Below are 22,720 nucleotides of genomic sequence, written 5' to 3'. Positions count from 1 at the left end.
ACCCATTCCCAGGACCCTAGGTTGTTTTGGAAGGGTTCCCAAGGCCCTTCAGAATATGGAGGAGAGGCAGCCTGAGAAAGCTAAGGACCTGCTCAGGCAGAGGCAGGAAACAAATTGCCTGTCAAAAAATCCTAATTAAAATGTAATCTAAGGGGTAGGATGGTGGTGGGGTTGAGCGGGGCTAAGGTTAGGGAAGCCAGTCCCCAGACACCAGCCGAAAGAGCCCTCAAATACAGCAAGGAAAGCCATAACAGTGCTAATTAAGCATTCTGTTAGTAAGTGGGGTTTCTAAACAAAAGAAGAATCCCCTGAGAGCACCAGAATGAGGCCCCCTTCCCAGATGTGGCCCTTATGTGCTTCCTCCAGGCTCCACTCCAATTGAAAAAGGCTGCCTGCCCTAGACCTTGTCCAAGTCCTTCTGGTATTAGGGTTTTGTCTCGGGCTTTTATTATAGATGTTAGTAAGATAAAATGTGCATTATTAAAAAATCTGAAACTACAAAGAGAAATATCTATTTAAGAGAAAAACATGAAGCAGGGACCATGAGATGGTGGGCTGGAGGACTTTGTGGTCTAGGAATCAAGCCTCTATTTGCTCCCCCTAGAGCAGGAGACCCCAGGATGTTGATGCAGTGAGTTCTATTTATCTGGGCCCCACCTAGAAGGGCTGGGAAGAGCCATCTCCATTCAAAGGGTCAGCTGCTGAGGTCCCAGATACATGGGATGCCAGCATGTAGATCCCGTGGGTCTTGGAGGACAATGGAGTCAGGAGGGGTAGGTGGGAGGCTGGGGCAACAGGAAGGGACTGAACTGTAACCATAGGAGAGCAGTAAGTATAGACAGATATGCTTCTCAGCACAGACCTGCGCCTGAGAAGTGCCCCAGGCCACCAGCCCTGCCCATGTGACCAGCAGGCTGTGCTGATAGCACCAACCATTTTTAAAATTCAACTGCACATCGATGTATAAAATATTCACATTGTCTTTCTGCTTAAGTGCATTATTTATGTTGCCACCCATGAAATATTCACATCTGACTTCCAGTCAGTACCTGTGGGCGACAGCTGCCCGAAGTGGTCATAGGTGGGTGCAGTGCTACAGCAGCTCTGGGGATCTGGGTGCAGACCTCTGGGGAGGTATAACCCATCTGGAGCTTGAACCCCCATCCCTGGGGGAGCTCCTGAGAGTAGAGGCACAGTAACTCCATAGAATCTGACCCACATTCCCCGGGTACCAGCTGCTAGCAGGTGACGCCCCCTGGGAGTGTGCTGGAACCTGCATATTGTGCTTCGTGACACAGCATGATGAGCTGCAGCACTTTGCAGAAATCCAGGAGCCCATCGGGTAGCAACAGGGAAGGGAATAGCCCTGCAGAACACTAATTCCCCAGGCCCTTCCAGAACTACCTGGACCCTAGGGCTAGGGAGGAAAACTCAGTTCAGAGAGCCCACGGGGCCAATCCCCAGAGGTGCACAGGCTGGCTTGCTTAACACAGGATTCTCTGCTGCCCAGTGACCTGGCTCTGTAGTCTGTGTGGTCAGCAGAGCCCGGAGGGGTGGGCACCGTCTGCTGGCTTCTTGCAGAAAGCTAAAGTTGCCGCATTCTTAGAAGCACGCACCTCTTGTTCACACTGCGCTGGGCTCCCTTACAGCACTCAGCACTCCCTACACCCAGTTGCCTGTGGCAGCCAGGCACAAACGCCCTCCATATTCTTAGGCCTCTGCTAAGGAGAGGCACCGTCAGACTCCCTGGTCTTGCCCTTCGTGAAGCTCCGGATGGCCTGATTCTTAGGCTGGGACGCCATGGGGCAGGAGGGAGGGGCTGGAGGTTTGATGGCTCCAATTGGCCTGTCTGGTAGTAGAGCTTAACTTGTCCTCTGACCTCCATCAGGCCTGGCCTCTGGCACCCAAGGTGGTCCCCACTCCCTAGCATTGGCTTTGGCCTTGCTGGCACCTCTGGTCTGAGGGTCGGAGCCTCTGTCTAGGAACTTCCCCCAATCCCAGCTGAGCAGAAACACTAGGTACTGAGGTCAGAGTCCCCACGGAAGATCGGTGCATACAGTACTGCCTGTGACCAGGCTACCCTGGACTGAGGTTTGGAGTGTGGCAGGGAGGATAGGGTTAGACTCTTGGGTCCTGCTGGGTCACTTTAAGAAACCTGCTCTGCCTCCTTGTCCCCATCTGTGACCCAGGATTATATTAATGCCATCTCTAGGTGCATTCTAAAAAAAATGGCAGAGTCCTGAATTACTCTCTGCTGCCCCGCTCCCACCCCAGGAGCACTTCAGCCTTCAGAACATCTCAGGGTGGGGCCACAGGCAGGGGGTGGGGGTGGCGTGGTGGCGGGGTGGTGTGGGGAGCGAAGGCTGTGCTACCCTGGATGGTCTCCCCTTAGCCTCTAGCAGAAAGGGCCCAGACAGTGCAGTGATGCCACCTGCCGACACTTTACAGCATTGCACAGATCCAGGCTGGCAGGTCCAAGAGAAAGGACACAATTGCTTCTTCTCTAGGTAAGATCCGAAGGAGAACAGACACTGACAGTGGCTGCACATGGACTTGCTTGGTTAAGACCAGGAAAGGTGTCCCCTGAGGCAAGGATTTGGGCAGCCGTGGGTGAAGCTGGAGAGACAACAGGTAGAGGGGTCAGGGTCAAACAGAAGAAGCAACCAGTGCTTCGAGACCAGTGCAGGCAAAGAAAGGTCTAGGAGGTGCATGTGACTTTTCTTTCATGATAAATTTACAGATTTTGGAATTTAGGGGGCTGAGCTTAGGAACCCTTCTAAAGCAGAGACTGTCTATGTCAAAGATGATGAGAAGACGCATTGTCACAGGAATGTGGGCATGGGGTAGAAACACAATGCCAGCGGTCAATGGGTGTGGGTTATTAGATGCTTGGATCTTGGGTGATGACGGTGGGCCAGTTCTGTAGCCTGAATCCCAGGGTGAGCACCAGGATAGTTCAGGTAGTGCAGCAGAGTGGGGGCTGGGGAGTGGTCGGGACATGGCTGCTGAGGCCCTCGTGTGTGTCTCTCCTTAGCTGCACAGACTTTCTAGGAAAGGCATAGCCCCCGGACATACTATGGGGTAACCTGGGGGCATCCCTCAGGGCACAGAACTGGAGTGACACAGTCTTAAGGGTGGAGCCCCGAGGGAACACACTTCCAGGGAGCTATCTGTGAGGCTTCCGGGCTTGGCTCTGATGCCAGGGCATCCTGGGCCAGTGCAGTCAGCTGGAGGGATGACAGTGTCAAAGAAGCTGAGAGGCAGCAAAGCTCACACTGTGTCCTTGGCACAGGGTGTGCAGGTCCCGGGAGAGGAACGAGGTGACATCTTCATTTCCATAGCAACCGTGATGCTTGGCAGGGTGACAGCCAGGCTAAGAGGTGGCAGGTGCACATGGATGAGCCATGTGAAGAGCCCAACCTGCGGAGACGAGACGTGCTAGCAGCTTTCTGGGTCATGAACCTGCACCAAGGAAGCTTTCCAGGCCCCAGGTTCTTCAGCCCACCCCTAAATGGCTCCTAAGTGCTTCCTGATCTTTGCTCCAGGGTGCTGTGGCCCTGAGAACCCATGCCAGAGCTGGGGTCACTGTTATTATGACTCTCCATAGTGCTATTCCAGCACTCTGGCTCTAGCCTGCTAAACTACTCAGCTTTCCTTGGCCCATAGGTGGACTGGTCAGTACTTTCTTAGAACCCTGACCCTCAAGAGATGCATCTGTGGACATGTGTGGGGACTGCTCATCTCCTCATCTTGCCGCTCTTGTTTTTAACTCAAATAGGTAGTCTGGACCCTCTGCCTACACCCAATGCATAGTAACCCATAGTAGGAAGGTGGGGATTTCCCTGTGACTGAAGGGAAACTGAGGCACACAGCTTATCCAAGAAAAATGGTGAGCTCCATCAAATCCCACCCTACTCCCCCTTTTTTGAGACAGGGTCTTATTTTGTAGCTCTGGTTGTCTTGGAATTCATTATGTAAACTAGGCTAGCCTCAAATTCACAGAGATCTACCTGTGTCTGCTTCCCATGTGCTGGGGTTAAAGGTGTGTGCCACCAAACCCAGCACAAATCTTCCTTTTGGGCCATGCTTCCTTGCTGACTTCTTCCAGGGTCACGGTCCCTCTCAGGATGGTGGCCCAGGCTCAGACCCCTAGGTCACAGTCATGATTCTTGGGCTGCTCCTTTGTGTTGGGCTTTCTCTGAAGCCTTGTGGGCAACAAGGGTAGTGATCAGAACTGTCTTCTAGGCAAGGTCCTGACCTACCCTAACAATCCACACACAGCAGCCTGGGGTGGGCAGACAGAAGCCCCTATCATTGCTGGACACTGAGCCCGTTAAGCTAACTTGTCCATGGTCCCATGAATTGCTCCTGCTATCTGGCTGTAGGGAGCATGCTGACAGTGGCACTGTGTGAGGGAGTGGAGGATGGGGCTGGCCTTACAGACTTGCTACCTGGTCACGAGAGGGGCCTTTGCCCTTAGAGGCTATCAGTTTGGAATCCCCTGTTGTGATAAAAGACCCTGACTAAAGCAACTTAATGGAGCAAGGGTTTATTTGGTTCACAAGTCCAGGTTACAGCCCATTGTTTCTGGGAATTCACAGCAGCAAAAGCCTGGGAGAGCAGGTCACTTTGCATCTGCAGCCAGAAGACGGTAACAGGTGCATGCATGCATGCACTCAGCTCCCTATCACCTTTCCATTGCTCCAGGGCCCAGCCCATGAGACGGTGCTGCTCACATTCGGAGTAGGTCCTTGTCTTAGTTAGGATTTCTGTTGCTGTGAAGAGACATCATGCCCACGGCAACTCTCATAAAGGAAAACATCTAACTGGGCCTGGCCTACAGTTCAGAGGTTCAGTCCATCATCATCATGGTGGGAAACATGGCAGCATGCAGGCAGACATGGTGCTGGAGAGGCAGCTGAGAGTCCTACATCTTGATTTACAGGTAGCAGCAGGAGACTGCGTACTACAATCAGAGCAGCTTGAGCAAAGGAGACCTCTAAACCTGCTCCATAGAGACACACTTCCTCCAACAAGGCCACACTTCTCGAACAAGGCCACACCCACAAAGCCACACCTCCTAATGGTACCACTCCCTATGGGCCTATGGGAGCCATTTTCCTTCAAACCACCACAGTCTTCCCACCACAATTAATCCAATAAAAAAAATCCCTCACAGGCATGCCAACAGGTCAACTTAATCTAGAACATTCCTTATTGAGACTCTCTTCCTTGCGGATTCTCGATTGTATTAAGTTGACAATTAACACTGACCATCGCACAAGTGAAAGCTGTGTGTGATCTGGTGACAGACGATGCTGCCCACCTCACACTGAATGTCTCACCTGTGATCTGGGTCATGAACCTGCAGTCTTCCTGCAGGCATCCCCTGGTAGGCCCCAGCGCCGGCCTCTCCCCCCAGCTCTAACACTTGCTGATTGACAGGGATGAGGAAGGAGCCAGTGCTCCACAGGCCTTGCAGGGACGTTTCTCAATGATGGCCTTTTAGTGCTGCTAACCCTTACCATTTCCCCTTTATCTGTTCTGGGTCTTTGCAGAGGGCAATCTCAGGAATGGCTGGCTAGTCCTAGGATCTGAGCATGTACACTGGATGAAGAGTCTGTCCTCCTCCCCACCCAGTCAGGGTTGGGGAATCATCAAATGCAGAAGGAGCCCAATGAGGTCAGTCATGGGTGGCAGAGGTCTGCAAGGATGAGCTATACAGACACTGTGTATTAGCTACAAGTACGAAGTCTGCACCTTCAGGGAATGATGGGAACTCCCATGAGGACTCTTCCAGGCAAAGCACCCGCAAAGTGAAGACTCCTTGACACTATGTAGCATGAGCATCTATGCAGCATATAACAGTCAGTGCATGGGTCAGTCTGTGATTTAGCTATTCCAGAGGGACCCATTGATTGCCAGCTTAGAGAACGTCATTACTGTGAGTAAATGGGAATGTAGCTCCTACTAGGTTCATGTCCCTGGCTGTCAATGTGATGTGGGCACAGGCTCATGATATGTGGGGTGGAATCAATGGTTGACCCACTGTGGATGCCAAAATCCTCCTCAGGGGAAAGGTCAAGAAGCTTCCAAGAAGCTTGCCCCTTCCAGGTAACCTGCCCAAAGAGATACAAGAGCCCAAAGAGAGCATCCAGCAGATGGGAGCCGGGCTGCCTACAGGAGTAGCTTGAGATGACAGGTCTAAATGCCACCAGTAGACCAAGATAGTCACTCCAGTAGGTCACAGAGAGTGCCCACAGTCCACAGGCTTAGCAGCCCATCCGTAGTCATAGCCCAGCACTGCTGATACAGTAAGAAGTCCAGAAAAGGCTCTGACATTTAGGGCTGCAGCCATGCTCAACTCTGACAGCAGAGGGCACCCCTACACTTGAGTGCGCAGTTTCAGAATACCTGGCGCTCTGTGGGAACTACCTTGGAACCAGCAGTAGTACACAGTGCAACTCCAAAAAAGCGCCTCTGGCTGCAAGCCTGCAGAAATTTGTGACGAGTACTCCGAAGCTTACAGTCAAATGTAGCTGTGACCTGGAGTAACCCCAGAAACTTCTTTCCAGACGTTTCTTACCCAAGGGCGTGTGCTTCTGTATTCACATAACTGGGAATGAGCTAAGACTGGGTACCCACCCCGCTTCAGGCAGGCCTGGAAGTGGCAGGCTGTATGTGCTCTTTACGCCAGGCTGGTTTGACTCAGGGGTGGTGCAGCTGGAAAGTCACATTGTCCTTGACCCCCTTGTCGTTTCTCATGTAACCACAAACAGAACTGTGTGATCTTTGAAATAAGTAGTGACTGATAACCACAGGCTGGCAATGTGCAGCCTGTTCAGTGCTGCTCTGCTCCTTCCTGTTTACTACCTATCTACCTACATGTCTGTCTGTCTGTCTATCTTTATCTACTTATTTATCTTTACCTATCCATGTGCCTTCTATCTGTCATTTATCTATCATCTACTTATCTACCTACCTACCTACCTAACTTCTATTTCTCTATCTACCTACCTACCTTCTAACTCTCTATCTACCTACCTACTGTTCATTTTGGGTTTTTGTTTTTGAGACAGGATCTCTTTACATAGTTCCATCTGTCCCAGAGCTCACTATGACTCACCAGGCCTGGCTTTGAACTCATATTCACCTGCCTCTGCTTTCCATGTGCTAGAATTAAAGCTGTGCACCCTATACCCAGCCCTTTCCTCTTTAAAGACAAGGTCTCACTATGTAGCTCTGGCTGGTCTAGAACCCACCTGGGCCCTAAATAGAGTGAGAGTGAATGTCCCCAGGGTCCTTCCAGGTGGCATCAGAGCTCTCTTGGAGGAGTGAGAGCTACAAAATTTGGGAGAGTGACTTATGTGTGCTTGCAACACTCTTGCAGAGGTCCTCCTGAGAGACGCAAGGCTAACTTTTGATACAGATACCCTGTCCCCTGGCTGACTGGATGGTGGCTCTGAATGAGCTCTACCTTCCCTGGGGCCAGGGACGGGCTCCATGAGCTGCACCTGACCTTGGTTGCAGCTCTGTTGGGTCCCCCACTTTGAACCTGGGAGGACCACCTAAGAGTGCTAAGAGAAACAATGGCTGCCAGAGCCCTGGCCCCCCAGTACCTGAGAGGTTCTGCCTGCCCTAAACATATGGTGGTTCCATATGTCTTCCCTTGATGCACAGACAGCTAGCACAGTTGTTTCACGACAGGTTCAGTGACGCCAGAGTCAGGTCCATACCCCAGGCCAGTCTAGCATTCGGCTTCTCCTCCTTATCTTCCCTCTTCTCCCTGTTCCTGGTCCCCATCTTCTGATTAGCTCTCTTGTCCCCCTCCTTTCTTCTTGGTGGTAGCCTTGCTTTCTCCCCTCTCCCTTCTCACTCGTCAGGTGCCCCTGTTCTCGTGGTCCCCAGCAATTGTTTTGCTGCTTGTGAGCATGCTGAAATATACCAGATGGATGGATGGATGGGTGGATGGATGGATGGATGGATGGATGGATGGATGGTTAGGTGGGTGGATGAACAGGCAGAATGGCTGATTGGCGGATGGATGCATGGGTGTGTGTATGTATGTAATATATGGATAAGTAGATGGATATGAATGAATGGTTGGGTAGATAGGTGGATGGGGAGATGTATGAGATGACTAGACGGATGGGCAGCTGGATGGATGGAACATATCACACCAGACTAAACTCTGGACTCTTGTGGCAATGCATGTTTGAAGAATGTACCTTTTGACCTGAGGGCCTCAAAAACTCTGAATTTTTTTTCTTCCGTTTGCTGTAGAAAGTTTGTGTGTGGCTCCTGCCTCTTGACCCCTGCCCGGGTACATTTGTCTAGCAGAGTAGCCTGCTGCCATGCACTCCACTGCCTGGTCCTTGAGTGTATACTTCTCTAGGATGGGTGAAATCAGGTTATGCAGTTTTCTGGAGGGATGGGGAGGCAGCCTCCAAATCCAGGACAGATGGCAGTGCTCCTCCAGGGAGAGCTGAGAATTAGGTCCATTAGGTTGTTTCTAAATTAGTCAGAGGATGAGTGAGCTCCATGGGCCTCAGGAGTCACGTTCCAGTGTCCCCGCACAGGTAGGAGGCCTGGTGCTTCCCAGAAGACTGTACTATGGGTATGTGCCCCTACCCCCAAATGAGAAAATGATAGTGGAGCAAAACAGAGCCAATGGAACAAGGTTAGGCATCAGCCAGAGAAGGGGAAACAAAGGAGGAAACAGGACTAGGGAGATGAGGAAAGGGGAAAGGGGGCACCTATGCAGATGGGAAAGCCAGATACCTGTGCATACAGGAATGTGGGTACCTGTGTAGTCAGGGTAATAGACTCTTGAACAGGTCGGGAGATGGGCACCTGTGCAGACGTATGAAGGCAGGGAACCCAGGTACTTATGTAGACTAGAGGGTGTTGAATGCTATCCTCCAAGCAAAACAGCCATCACGTTCATCACATTTTTCCCTGCTTGCAAGAGATTGTCACAAGCCCACTAGTTGATTGCTGACATTCCCTCGTGGAAGGAGGGTATGTGGGGGCTGTGACTGGACCCTTATGTGAGATTCCAGATTCTTCTCCCAGCCTAATTGCACATGGCCTTGGTAGAGAGAAGTTGCCTTAGGAGATATTAGAGCATATGGGTTGCAGAAGGTTCTGGGAAGGGACTTTATCTATGTGGCTATGGGGAAGCCATCTTTTATGCTGGGGCAGGTTTTCTAATACAGCTCTTTAGGGTCACCCACACTCTAGCCACTAATTCCCTCATCCCTTCTTTTCAAGTAAACCCAATAAACTCTTCGGTTCTCCAGGATGAACTTTGCTTTGTCATTGGGACCTTATGAGCAGAAGGATGGTTACATCTCCCCAGGGAAGGAACTGTCAAGACAGAGGTGTAGCTCCCACTGAATACTTCTTTGTGCCTGGAAGAAGGTTGGGACTCCAGGCTACAACAGCATTAAATGACATAAATACTGCTGCTCCCATCAATGGTGAGCATTTAGAGTGGCCAGTGGCACACGAGGGGACACTGACTGGCAGGGACTTAGGGGCTTGGGAAATAGCCTGCTGCCCCCTTGAGAATAAGCATTGAACATCCTTGGGTGGACACTAGAATTCATGGGCAAAGTCTAGACTTTACTTGACCTTTTTCCAGGGTGAACTGAGCAGGAAGCATCATGAGAAGGCACTGTCCCTGCCTCCTCTCGGGGACCATGGCTCAGAAAGCACCCTGACAGAAGGCCACTGTGTGTGAAAACCTAGCATTCTTCTCCCCCGGTGTGTTAGGCCCAGTCTTGGGGCTAAGCACATGGTATCCATGGAGAGTGTAGCTGTTCCCTTTCCTCAGGCTCCTGCTTTCTCCCCCTTCTTACTTTGTCCTTACCGGCAGAGGGGGCTGGGGAAAGACACTGGTCATGGGCGCATCAAGAGGCCTGACTGGAGATGGAGGTACATTCGTTCCCTAGAGGTAGGCAGCTGCCATTTTCAGGGTGAATCATGAGCCGAAAGTGAGACTCCCGTTTATAGCTCCTGCTTTCTGACCCTAATCTGACTGGCCCGTTGAGGCTGAGGACACAGGGACTGTGGTCATTTGCTGGCCAGGTGACCCAGGTAGTGCTGGATGTACTAGAAGACTAGGCAGTCGGAGCATCTCACGATGGTTTACTCAATGAACAACACCTCCCATCTTCCCGCCTACCTCCACAGGAGGGTATCCTAACTGTAATACCCTGGGAGGGAGTCCTGTCTCTGGGAGGATATCCTAGCCCTGGGAGAGTGTCCTGGCCCTGAGAGGGTTTTAAATACCGATGCTGCTTTTGCCTAGTGCTCTCTGAGGCTTTCTGTGGATGGATGTAGGGTTATCAAGGATGTTCAGGTCACATTTAAGTGGTAGGAAATGGGACAAGTACTGGTCCCTGTCCCTCTCTCCTGGTAGAAAGAACTGCAGAGGTTTCCAACCCTGGATCTCCCATGACTGAAGGCCTCTAGGTGCTGCCTGAGATGTCTCCCAGTACCCTATCACCTCAGCAAACCAGACAGTGCCAGGCACCACGTGAGAGCAGCAGGGATTCTGTGGTCACCGGGTCAATAGACTTGTGCCACAGTCTGTCTTGTTCCCCTACCCACTTCCTTTTGGTCATCTCTCCCAGCCTTAGCAAAAGAGAGGATGTGTTGGCTGAGTCTTCCAGCAACACCCTTCCCCTGCTTAAGGGACAACTTTCTGGTCCTTTCAGCTGTGCACCCCAGTGCAAGCACCAGGGCTAGGAGTGGGTGTTGAGGAGTGGTATACCTAGGCCCTCAAACACGGTGCTCATCTTTAAGGTCCCAGGGATGCTGGCATTTCCACTAGTGGTTGGGCACACTCTGGAGAGCTTGGCAGGGCAGGCTGGGGCTTCTAGCTCAGTGGTTTTCAACCTCACTAATGCTGGACCCTTTAATACAGTTCCTAATGCTGTGGTAAAATTACTTTCATTGCTACTTCATAACTGTAATTTTGCAACTGTTATCAATCATAATGTAAATACTTTTGGAGAACGAGGTTTGCCAAAGGGGTTGTGACCCACAGACTGAGAACCATTGTTCTAGAGCCCTCTACAGCCCTGGGGGGAACCCCAGCTCCACAGCCTACCTCCAAGAACACCAAAGTGGGCCCTCAGTGGAAAAGGATCGTGGTGTCTCCTTCAGGACAGTTTGTATTGTGAGCTCTGTGAGACAACAGATAGTCAGAGAGGTAGCCCCCTTAGTCAGGTGTGAGAGGCCCAGGAGCAGACTTGACGGGGCTAAGGGGGACCTCACAGGTCTGGCCCTGTCCATGTTTGGAAAGGTGACACTCCTGGTATCCCTGTGTCCTCCTGGAGGCCATCAGGGAGTCATGCTGGGACTGCCTGGCCCTGCCCATGTATTTGGAAGGGCTGTTGCAGCCTCAGCCAACTCCTCATGTTCTCTGGCGGAGCTGAAAGCCAGCATGTTCTTCCAGGCCTGGAAACTCCCAGAAGGAGGGGAGCTGGCCTCACTGTACGGAACAGAGCCATCTTGAGGTTGGCCCAGGAATGGCCCTTATCCTCCAGCAAATGTCCAAAAAACTCCACACTGACTACTCTGACTGAAGGGTGTGGGCACAACCAGTCATGGGCAAGCAGAACCAGGGAACACACACAAGTGAGTCTGGGACAAGCCTGGGGCAACCAATTAGAGGAACTTTTTATTTGGGAGTGAACCTCACCATTATGTGAATGTCAGTGCTGGAGAGGATGAAAAGGGGAAACCCAACCCTATAGTGTAGTCAATTAGCTCCTAGGAGCTGTCCCTGGCTCCTCCCTTTAGGCCTCAGTGTCTCAGAAAACCCACTGCCACATCAGGGGGCCTGGGCCTCAGCAAGTTACCCCCATCTTCACAGCAGAACAGATGGGATGTGTGTCCCTACTTCAGCCCCTGGGCACAGGCCTCTTGGAGACAGTGCAACTGCTGACGTCTCTGTCTTAGGACAGCACTCACTGCTGGCCCTAGTGGTGGGAAAGGACGTGGCCAGGCCTGGACTGAACGAGTCCATCTGGTTTTCTTCTCTGGCCAGGAGTCTAAAGGAGCCTGGGCCTGCCCCAACCCAGAAGCTTCCAAGATGTTCTGCAGGCCAAGGCAGGCCCCTCCCACTCCCCAGGCAGGACCTGAAGTCACACCGCCTCTTGCTGGCTGGGGCTCTGAGCCACACTGACCTCTCAGAACCTCCTTGTTTTTCCTATGAGATATGACAGGGACCTTGGGGATCTTAAGCACAGAGAATCCCCACCCATGTAGCACAGGGTGCCACTGGCCCAGGGCTCTAAGTTGCCTCCTTCCTGGCATCAGTCCTAGGGCCCTCTGCACAGGCCTGGCCAGGAAAAAGTATATGTAGAAGCAAAATCTGGGAGCCTCAGTCCCCAGATCCTTGCCAGACTGGCCCAGACCAGACCAGAGCCTCCCCTCCCTCCCTCCCTCCCTCCCTCCCTCCCTCCCTCCCTCCCTCCCTCCCTCCCTCCCTCCCTCCCTCCCTCCCTCCCATCCTTCTTTCCTCCAGGCCCTCCCACCTCCCATCTCTTGCCTCTGTCTATGGGTATTTTTGTGCGCACGCTCTTTTTGAGACAGCATCTCACTATGTAGCCCTAGTGGTCCTGAAACTAACTGTATAGACCAGGCTACTTTCATACTTACAAAGATTTACCCATCTTTGCCTTTCTAGTGCTGTAATTAAAGGCATATAATACTATGCTCAGTCCTCTTCCTGTGTTTTCAAGTCAGGTCTCTTTATGTAGTTCAGGCTAGCCTAGAACTTGCTATATAGCCCAGGCTGGCCTAGAGCTTGTGGTCTTCCTGGTCCTGCCGCTCAAATGCTAGGGTTATAGGTATAATCCAGAACACTCAGCCTCAGAGCCTCTCACTGCTCTTAAGGCTTCCCAGCCTCCATTCCTATCAGACCAGAAGCCTTTCGGGGTAATGAGGCTAAGTTGAGAAGAAGCAAAGGATGCTGGCAGCTGTCAGAAGGGATCTTGAGTCTGAGTATTGTGGCATAAGCCTTAAATCCCAGCACTTAGGAGGCAGAGGCAGGTGGATCTCTGTGAGTTTGGTACTAGTCTAGTCCATCAAAACAGACTGTTTCAAAACAAATAAGCAAACAAGCAAATGGACTTGGAAAGGCCAGACATCAAATCAAACAGCCCAGTGGCAGCATCCTACACTGCCCCTTGTTCCAGGCACTGACCCCAACCACCATGTAGTAAGCACCCTTTCCCCCATTCTTACACGACCTCTTCAATCTCATCTGCAAGGCTCATTAATGGCCTCATGTCTAGGACACTCTCTTGGGAGGCTCATTGCCCATGAAAGTCTTCCGACTCATGCCAGCACTCTCCACCCTAGACTCACAGTTCCTGCATGGCCTCTCAGCTCTGCTCTCTGCTCAGTAGCAGCGAAAGCATCACAGCTTCTATCAGCTGCACAGTGCCAACCAAGGACAAGCATCCCTGCAGATCCCTCCTGGTCTCCAGCTCTCAGCATCCTTGTTTGCGTGCTCAGAGTAGGAGAAAGGCCTAGTGGGACTCTCTGTAGGACACCCTGAAGATTTTAAGCCCTTGTTACTGGATGCTTCATCCTGAGGAGGACTGTGTCAGAGGGGCCTAGCCATCCACGGCCCCAGAAAGATTCACCAGGCAGGGTTACAAACAAACCAGGGCTGTTCCCACTAAAGCCTCCTAGTGTGTGGGTGTGAGGGTCAGCACCTTCTGGGAATCCGTGACCCTGAAAATCCCTGTAGGAGGTTGGAGCACCATCCTCATTCCATCCTCGCTTGGAGAGGACAAGGCATATGGACCATGCTGGAAGCGTGTGAGGTTGCATCCAGGCAGGGGCTGAACCTGGTGGTGCAGGCATCTTTTGAGAGGTGGGGAGAGCTGGGGTCACAGGATCATGCCTATCAGTCCCCCGCCCCAGGAGACCCAGTCCAAGGAAGGGTAGGTCAGGGAGCAGGTCCTAAAGAGGACCACAATGGGTGAGTCCAGGTGCACTGCAGTGACAGGAGCTAGATTCAAGCCTATCTTGCCTTCAACCAACATCATTTCTGCTCACTTATCAGGCTGCCAAAGCCTCAGCCAAGCCACTTAGTGAGGTTATAGACATGATGCTCACACCATGCCCAACTTGGGTTCTATCTAGTTTTCTGCTCATGGTGCCTTGTCTGGCCTGAAAGTTTCTCTTGACTCCACACAAGGATCTAAGACCTCTGAGACCTCTCACCGGAGTATTGGAGGCTGTCTCCTCCCACACGTAATTAGAAATAAAAACAGTTCTAAGACATAAAATATGAGAATGAAGGTCAGAGTTCTGATCTTTCCCGCAATGTCAACTTGGGTGACTTTTCTGCAATAGCAAATGCAGAATCTATACTAAAAGAGTACCTCCTGGCCAGGCAACTTTTAAGGAACTCTCCAATTGACTCCTACCTGGCTGAGGCCACTGTGCCCATTACCAGGGTGGGAACCCAGGCCCCTTCATTTTAGTTCTCTTAGAAATGGCACACAGGGGCTCAGCTCTGGCACTAGAGCTGTCTAGTCACATCTCCCTATTCTAACTCCTTCCAGGATAGGTGCTGTCCGTAGACAATAGAGATAGCCCTGGAGAGACTCACTCTGCAGGACCCAAGACCAAGGCTGGGACAGTCCTACTCCAAGTGCATAGCTTAGGCTAGTCACCCTGTTGTACCAGCTGGTGGTCTTTGTCGGGGGAGTACTCACTTGACAGAGGGCTCTTTTCCCAACAGGAAGGGAATAAATGCATGGGTAGAGAGCACTCCACAATAGAGCCATTGCCTTTGGATAAAGGCTGAGCATCCCATCCCAACACCCATCAGTCCAGCACAGGTTCCACTGTGTGCTCCATGTAGCTGGACAAGCTCCATGTTTCTCTGAGCACACCCTGACAGGCATGACCAAAACTTTGTGCAATTCTTGGCCTCATCAGATCAGCTCCTCCAGCATTTAGGGCCACTGAAGCTAGAGAGCAACTCCCTGTGAGATCCAGCTGCTGTCGGACATTGGTATGCTAAGCAGAAAGACTCCTTTTCCATTTAACCACCTCCAAGGTGCCCAAGTCCACTCCCAGCCTGCCAGAGTCATGAATCAACCCGTGAGCTTGGAGCTTCTTTCAAGTAGAGGCAAAGCAGGACTACAGTCTGAATGGCACCAGGTGACAACCTGGCAGACCCAGCCCTCGACACTCTGCCTCAGAAGGAGGGTTGAGCAGAAAGGTGAGGATGCTGGCCTGCTTCCCCTCTAACTTGGGCCTCAGAGGTAAGAACGGGGTAGCCCTGGCGGAAACTTAGCGCTGGGCTGGCAGCTCATCCCACACTGAGTGTGACTCCCTACAACTGAGTGTGATCTCTGCCTGGCCCGTGTCTGCTACCTGAGGGCTTAGACAAACTGCTGAAAGTGGGGAAAGACCCTGGGGGCCAGCCCCTCCCACAGACTGGCCCTCCCCGCAGGTCATCATGCCCCAGATACACTTCTGGAAATATACTTACAATTAAATGGAAAGGCCGAGAGAGCTGCCCACAGAGGAGAGCAATGCAATTACACAACATCTCATTACTGTGCTCCCAGCGGCCCAGGAAGACACTTGCCCGCCAAGGCTGGACAGCTGCAGTCTGACTTGCCTGTGGCTTCCGTGCCAAATAGTTTCCTGGCTGGAAGCAAGGGAAGAACAGGGCCCCACTGGCCTCTCCCCAGGAAGGTGACCGGAAGCAGACTGCATACCCTCAAGTCTTTAAATGTGGGACACCTTCCTGGGCCGGCTATGAATTAATGTATAGGATGTGGGAACTCTGAAAACAAAGCCCTCTCCCATTTTCTGGGCTCACGGCAAGAAGGACCTATTTGGCAAAGAGGTGCCTACTAGAGGCAGATCCAGGCAGGAGAGGCAACATGCCCAGAGAACTTCCAAAGCAAGGAGGGTGTCTCCTGTAGGAGGTAACTAGGTTTCAATGGGGTGCCCAAGAGGAGGGGCTGAGGCCCAAGATGACTGCAACCCTGGGGTGCAGGGCTTGCTGTGGGTGATGTAGTCCGCTGGGTAGCCCTGCAAAGGTGTTCTAACCATGGCTGGTGTCCTTTTGCCCTCTCTGGGTAGGAATTGTGGGTAGGTGAGGAGAGTCTCTTTCTAGGAAGCCTGGCCTTTTATGTGCCCAAGAGGTTGGGGGGTGAGCTGTCAGACCCGAGCATTAAAGTTCTAAGTCTTGAGAGCTACAGGCCTATCCCTCTAGGCTTCAGCAGCCACAAACTCATGACTCAAGGCACTCAGGCCAAAGGCTTATTGCACTGGGCTTTAACCACCCGTGGCTCCATCACTTGGCAGCTGTGGCTGTCCTTGGCATCCAGCAGTAGTGGACAGTGGGTAGCTGACAACAGCAGGTAGCAGCTGCTAGCACCTTCTAATGTGTGGCTTCCATACACACGTCAGGTGCTGGGATCCTGCGTCCTTCAGTGGTAAGTGCTACAGCTTTCAGGATGAAAGTGTTGGAATCCTTGGCCCTTGACAGAAGCCAGCATTGTACTTCTCAGGCCCAGGGTATTAGGGAGCTGTTGTAGCTCTTAGGGCTCAGAGTGTGGAGACCGTAGTGAAGCAGTTTCCTTTATCTCTGTCTTGGAGAAGAGCAACTGGGATGACTCACAGGAAACCCACAGGAGAGAGTTAGCTCTCTATCCTTCGTGGAAGGGGTGGGAGGGTGAAGGCTCCTCCATCCTGGCTGTAAATAATTGACTGGGGCACTTGATATAGCTGCTTGTGAGTTGCTCGTGCTCCTGTAAATTACCCTAATAAAGTTATTAGTTCACCAAGCGGGACTTGGACACCATCTTTTCTTTGGTCTATTGATGACCTAGAAGGGTAACAGAGATCCTGGAGCTCGGTGTGGCCAGGACCCACGGTTTCTCATTGTTTCACTGCCTTTGTTGCTGCCATCGCTTCTGCCCCGACTGGAATTCTTCAGATGTCCCTTTGTTGCTACTGTCCCCTTTGCCACCCCTAGAGTAGGGGCGACACCTACCTTCACCTCTGCTGACAGCTTCCTTTCTTCAGGTTGCCAGTTTAGCCCATTCTGTTAATGACAGATCAAAAGTAGGCAAGAAAGATGATTTGAGAGCAGTTGTTTTTGGGGGGAGTGGGAGGACTTAATATTGCAACATCAGGGTGCAGCACAAGAGGGTGTCCTTAAGCTGGCTCACAAAGTGAGCCAAACAGCTTGCTTGAATAACCAGAAAAAGGGTGCGGCAAGGGTGTCCACCCCAATCACAGCAAAAGCAAGCAAAGGATAACGGTCACACCAATCATGGCACAGTCCCTCATGCAAATAAGAAACTGCACATATACCAATTACAGTAGTCCTTCATGCAAATGAAGGGCCACATTTACACCAATCATGCCATACGCCCTCATTCAAATAAGAAACCAAGCTTACACCAATCATATCAGTCTCTTATGCAAATGAAGGACACAACTCTTCACACAAAATGAGGACTCTTTTTATGCATACAGTGTTCTATCTGCATGTGTACCTGCAGGCCAGAAGAGGACACCAGATCTCCCTACAGATAGTTGTAAGCCACCATGTGGTTGCTGGGAATTGAACTCAGGACCTCTGGATGAGCATTTAGTGCTCTTAACCTCTGAGCCATCTCTCCAGCCTGAGAACTGCTCTTAAACCAATCATAGCAGTTCATTATGGCAATGAAGAACTGTGCTTACATTAGTCATAAGCCTCTGCTGGGTCACCAAGGGTAAGTATTTGTCTTAGTGTTTCTATTGATGTGATAAAACACAATGACCAAAAACAGCTGGGGGGGGTTGTTATTTTGCTTACACCTCTGCACCACAGTCAATCAGCAAAGGAAGTTGGAGCAAGAACTCAAGACAGGAACCTGGAGGCAGGAACTGAAGCAGAGGCCACAGGGAGGAACAGTAGTTACAGGCTTGCACTTCATGGCTTGCTCAGCTGTTTTATTATATCATCTAGGACCACCTGTCCAAGGGTAGCACTGCACCAGTAAGCTTGGCCCACACACAAAAATGATTCATCAAGAAAATGCAGGCAAATTTTATGACAGTATTTTCTCAATTGAGAGTCCCTCTTTCCAAATTAATCTAGCTTCCGTCCCGTTGACATAAAACTGACCAACACAAGTGACTTCTAGTAACACATTACTATTAAACCATAACCTTTCCTTTTTCATTTGTCCCTAAGATGTCATGCTAGCATTAACATCACAATGTAAAACATTATGACTTTTAAAAGTCCTAGTCTTTAAATCCAAATACTTGCTGGATGTGGTGGTACATGTTTTAAATTCTAGTACTCTGGAGGCTAAGGCAGGTTTGAGGCCAGCCTGGTCAACAGAGAAAACTCCAGGACAGCCAAGCCTACATAGTGAGATGCTGTCTCAAAACGAAACAAGACAAAAATAAATCTTTTGGGCTCCAGACATCCTGGTCAGCTCCACCTTTCTGATTCTGGCATCTTCAGCAAACATAATTTGTTTCACAGGCGTACGCTGGCTCCACTTCACAGCTTCTGCTGTCCTTGGTAGTCATCCCATGGTTTGGGAAGCTCCAAAATGCTGGAGTCTCCACTGAAACTGGGCTTCACCTTCACCAGCAGCCTCTCCTGGGTTCTCTTCAGGAACCCTGACCCTACTGTATGGTACAAAGTCTTAACCTCTACCTACGACCTTTCCAATCCTGGGGCTTCTATTGCAACTGATGCTGCATCTTTACTAAAGACCTCGTTTTTTCCTCCATGAACTCCTTTTGCTTTCAGAATTACTACCTCAGAAGCTCTCACACATTACCAAGTTCAACTGCTAGCACAAAATACTGTCTTGGGCCCCTCTTCTTCTTCTTCTTCTTCTTCTTCTTCTTCTTCTTCTTCTTCTTCTTCTTCTTCTTCTTCTTCTTCTTCTTCTTCTTCTTCTTCTTCTTCTTCCTCCTCCTCCTCCTCCTCCTCTTTCTCTTCTCCTCCTCCTCCTTTTTTTTGCTTTTTTTTGTGTGACAGGGTTCCTCTGTACAGCCCTGTTCTGGAGCTCACCTTGCTTTGTAAATCAGGCTGACCTCAAACACACAGAGATCAACCTATCTCTTCCTCCCAAGTGCTGGGATTAAAGGCATGTACCACCACTGCCTAGCACCACTGTCATTTTTTTCTTCTTGTTTTTAAAAATAATTTATTTAGCCGGGGGTTGGTGGCTCACGCCTTTAATCCCAGCACTCGGGAGGCAGAGGCAGGTGGATCTCTGTGAGTTCGAGGCCAGCCTGGTCTACAGAGTGAGTTCTAGAACAGCCTCCAAAACAATACAGAGAAACCCTGTCTCGAAAAACCAAAAAAAAAATAATTTATTTATTTTTATCTTATTGCATGTGTGACTGTGTGAGAGTGTTGAATCCTCTGCAACTGGAGTTATAGACAGTTGTGAGCTGCCAAGCGGGTGCTGGGAATTGAACCCAGGTCCTTTGGAAGAGTAGCCGGTCCTCTTTTTTTTGTTTGTTTGTTTTTTTTTTTGCGACAGGGTTTCTCTGTATTGTTTTGGAGGCTGTCCTGGAACTTGCTCTGTAGACCAGGCTGGCCTCGAACTCACAAAGATCTGCCTGCCTCTGTCTCACCAGTGCTGGGATTAAAGGCGTGTGCCACCAACGCCCAGCAGCCAGTGCTCTTAACTGCTGAGCCATCTCTCCAGCTGCCACCACTGTCTTATTACTAAATCACCACTAACTTCTTAGCTTCAGTTAACCAGAATCAATTATTCCATCAAAGCAAATATTTCACTTTAGTGATTCATGCCTCTTGTTAATCACAGCTCCAGCTGGCCAGACCCACAGATTATCAACTCACAATTTCATTAAAAATGGCCCTAGTAGAATCTTTTTTTTCCTCTGAAACTTCACAAATGAGACCTCCTCTGTTCACATTGCTCTCAACATGCTTATCTTCAAGCTCCCACAGAACAGCACACCGGTCTCTGAGAATACAATGGTTTTTACAATCTAATGTTCAAACGTCATTACAATCCTCACAAAACACATGGTCAGGTCTGATACATCAATACCCCACTCCTGGTACCAAAGTCTGACTTAGGGTTTTACTGCTGTGAAGTGACACCATGATCATGTCAGGTCTTATAAAGGAAAGCATTATATCAGGACTTGCTTACATTCAGAGGCTTAATCCATTATTGTCAGGGCGGGAAGCATGGCAGTACACAGGCAGACATGATGCTGGAGAGGTAGCTGAGAGTTCTACATCCAGACTGGCAGGCAGTAGGAAGAAAGAGTGAGCTTTTGAAACCTCAAAACTCACTCCCAGTGACATGATTCCTATAATAAGGCCACATGTACTCCAACTAGGCCACAGGTTCTAATCCTTTTAAATATGCCACTCCTTGTGAGCCTATGGGGGCCATTTTCATTCAAACTATCACAGGAGGGGAGGGTTTATTTTTCTTACACTTCCAGATCACAGCCCATCATCAAAGAAAGTCAGGGCAGGAACTCAAGGCAGGAGCTGATGTAGAGGCCATGGAGGAATAATTCTTACTGGCTTGATCAGCCTGCTTTTTATACCATCCTGGACTATCTTCCTGGGGTGGCACTGCCTCCAGTGGTCTGGTCCCATACACACATCAATGACTAGTGAATAAAATACACTAGAGACTTGCCTATAGGCACATTTTATAGAGGTATTTTCTCAATTGAATTCCTCTTCCTAAATGAATATAGCTTGTGTCTAGTTGACATAAAATAAACAACATGGTGCCCCCTCTTTGGCCTGGGTAGAAAAGGCTAAAGAGTCATCTAGAGTTTTCTGAGGCTTATGGTGGCAAAAATGTCTGGTTCAAAGTGGTGGAAACCATTGTAGCCGGAGCTGTGCCTTCAGGCACTGGCACCGTGCTTTGCCAACAAGCAGCTGCGATTACTGAGTAGCTTCCTCCACACATCTGTGGAGTATTCAAAACATCTGGTGCTGGCATGCAGGCAGTCTAGCTGGCCACTTGGCTGATAGTCCTCTACTCAAGTCATCAGGGCACCAAGAACGGATTAGTTAGACTTAACTTCTAAAGCTTATTTAAAGGAAAAATAAACATTAACAGGGGTGCTTACACAAAGACCATGCATTAACAGTAACGGCGATTTAGCAGTATTCAATACTGCCGTAACAATGTTTAACTCTTGTTCCAAAACACCAGGGAGAAAAGGGTCCATTAAGTCTGAAGGGACTGGTGTTCACATTTTACCCCAAATGCAGTGTGCCTATGATCCTTTGTGCAACCTATCCCCTTGTGCGCCTAAAACAACAGGAGGCAAGGAAGGAGGGGAAACAGATAAGGGGAAGGGAGCTCTCGAGGGCACCTAGGGCTGCAGGTGCTTCTTTGGCTGGCAGAGGCTTTGGCAGCTTTGGGTGGAGGAGGCATCTCTGAGCCCGTTGACCTCATCCCAGCCCCCTGTCCTCTGGGATTCTTCCTGCCTCACAGACAGAGTAGGTAGTGTGTTTGGGCAGGTGGGGCTATCTCCGAGACACAACTGTCTCAGAAAGTTCTGCAGATGTGGTACCTTGTCCTGGGCTACTGATGTGCCTGTTTATGGCCCTTCAGCCAGCAGTTGTCAGTCTAGGCCCTGTTACCCACCTGAGGCCAGGTCAGCTATCATGCCAACCCAGAATCAGCAGGTCCAGGGGTCTAGAGGGTTCTCTCTGCCTGCCCTCATCAGGCTGCCCTCTGCCCTCTTTGCTTGCTAGACATTTGTTCAGATGATAATATAAAGTTTTCCTGTAAAAGAATGTTTCCTGACTTAGTGATAAACTGACTTACTGATATTATAAAAAAAAAAGTGTAAAAGAGAAAACATAAAAGCATTCAGAAACATTCAGAGCTGTGAAGCGCTACAGTAATATAATAGCTATGACCTTCTGGTCTGCCATTGACCTTGTAGCCATTGACCTTCCTTGAGTGTGTTTGCTGTCCAGACCTCTCTCTACCTAGGCTATGCTATGGCGGTGATAGGAATAGGAAGAGTCCCCCCAAAACCACCCTGGTACTCCTGCCCCTGGAAGGAAGCTGAGAAAACTGTGCCAGGCAACATCAGCCACCAGCAAAGCCTCCCATTGTGATGGTGCAGGCTTTCAGAGAAGGCTAGGCAGGTGTCCAGCCAAACTGTGTCCCGTCTGGGCGTCGAGGAGAATACTTGAATGAAGTGAGGTTGCGCGACTGCTCAAGCAGAAGGCAGAGCTAGTGCTAAATTCCTGAGGCTGAAGGAGCCTTTAGCTAACTGCTGGGGCAGAGTGTTGTGAGTGAGACCATGGTCGTAGAGAGGGGATGCTTGCAAGGCTGAGGGGCTCAGTCCAGGATGAACAGAGGGCTGTAGGGTGTGGCTTCTGCATCTCACCAGGCAGCCTGACTGCAAACATCTATCTGTGTTCTGATTTCCAGCAGGTCCCTGTGCTCTGCAATGAGTTAGTCACCAAGGGAAACTGTCTGTCTGCTTAGGAAACTATGTTAATGAGCCTTTGGGAAAATCTGGGCACAGTCTAAACAGGAGGGTCCGAGAGGCCTCAATAAAGGGCTTGTGAACCGCTCAGGAGGGCTTGACATTGGGAAGGAACTGTGACCAGCTATAACTGGTTTCACCTTAGTGGCTCTGTGACCAGAGAGTGACATTTCATTTATTTTTG

The sequence above is a fragment of the Mesocricetus auratus genome, unplaced genomic scaffold (assembly GCF_017639785.1).
Source record: "Mesocricetus auratus isolate SY011 unplaced genomic scaffold, BCM_Maur_2.0 Super-Scaffold_4256, whole genome shotgun sequence".
Taxonomy (NCBI): domain Eukaryota; kingdom Metazoa; phylum Chordata; class Mammalia; order Rodentia; family Cricetidae; genus Mesocricetus; species Mesocricetus auratus.
Note: the sequence above shows the minus strand (reverse complement) of the source record.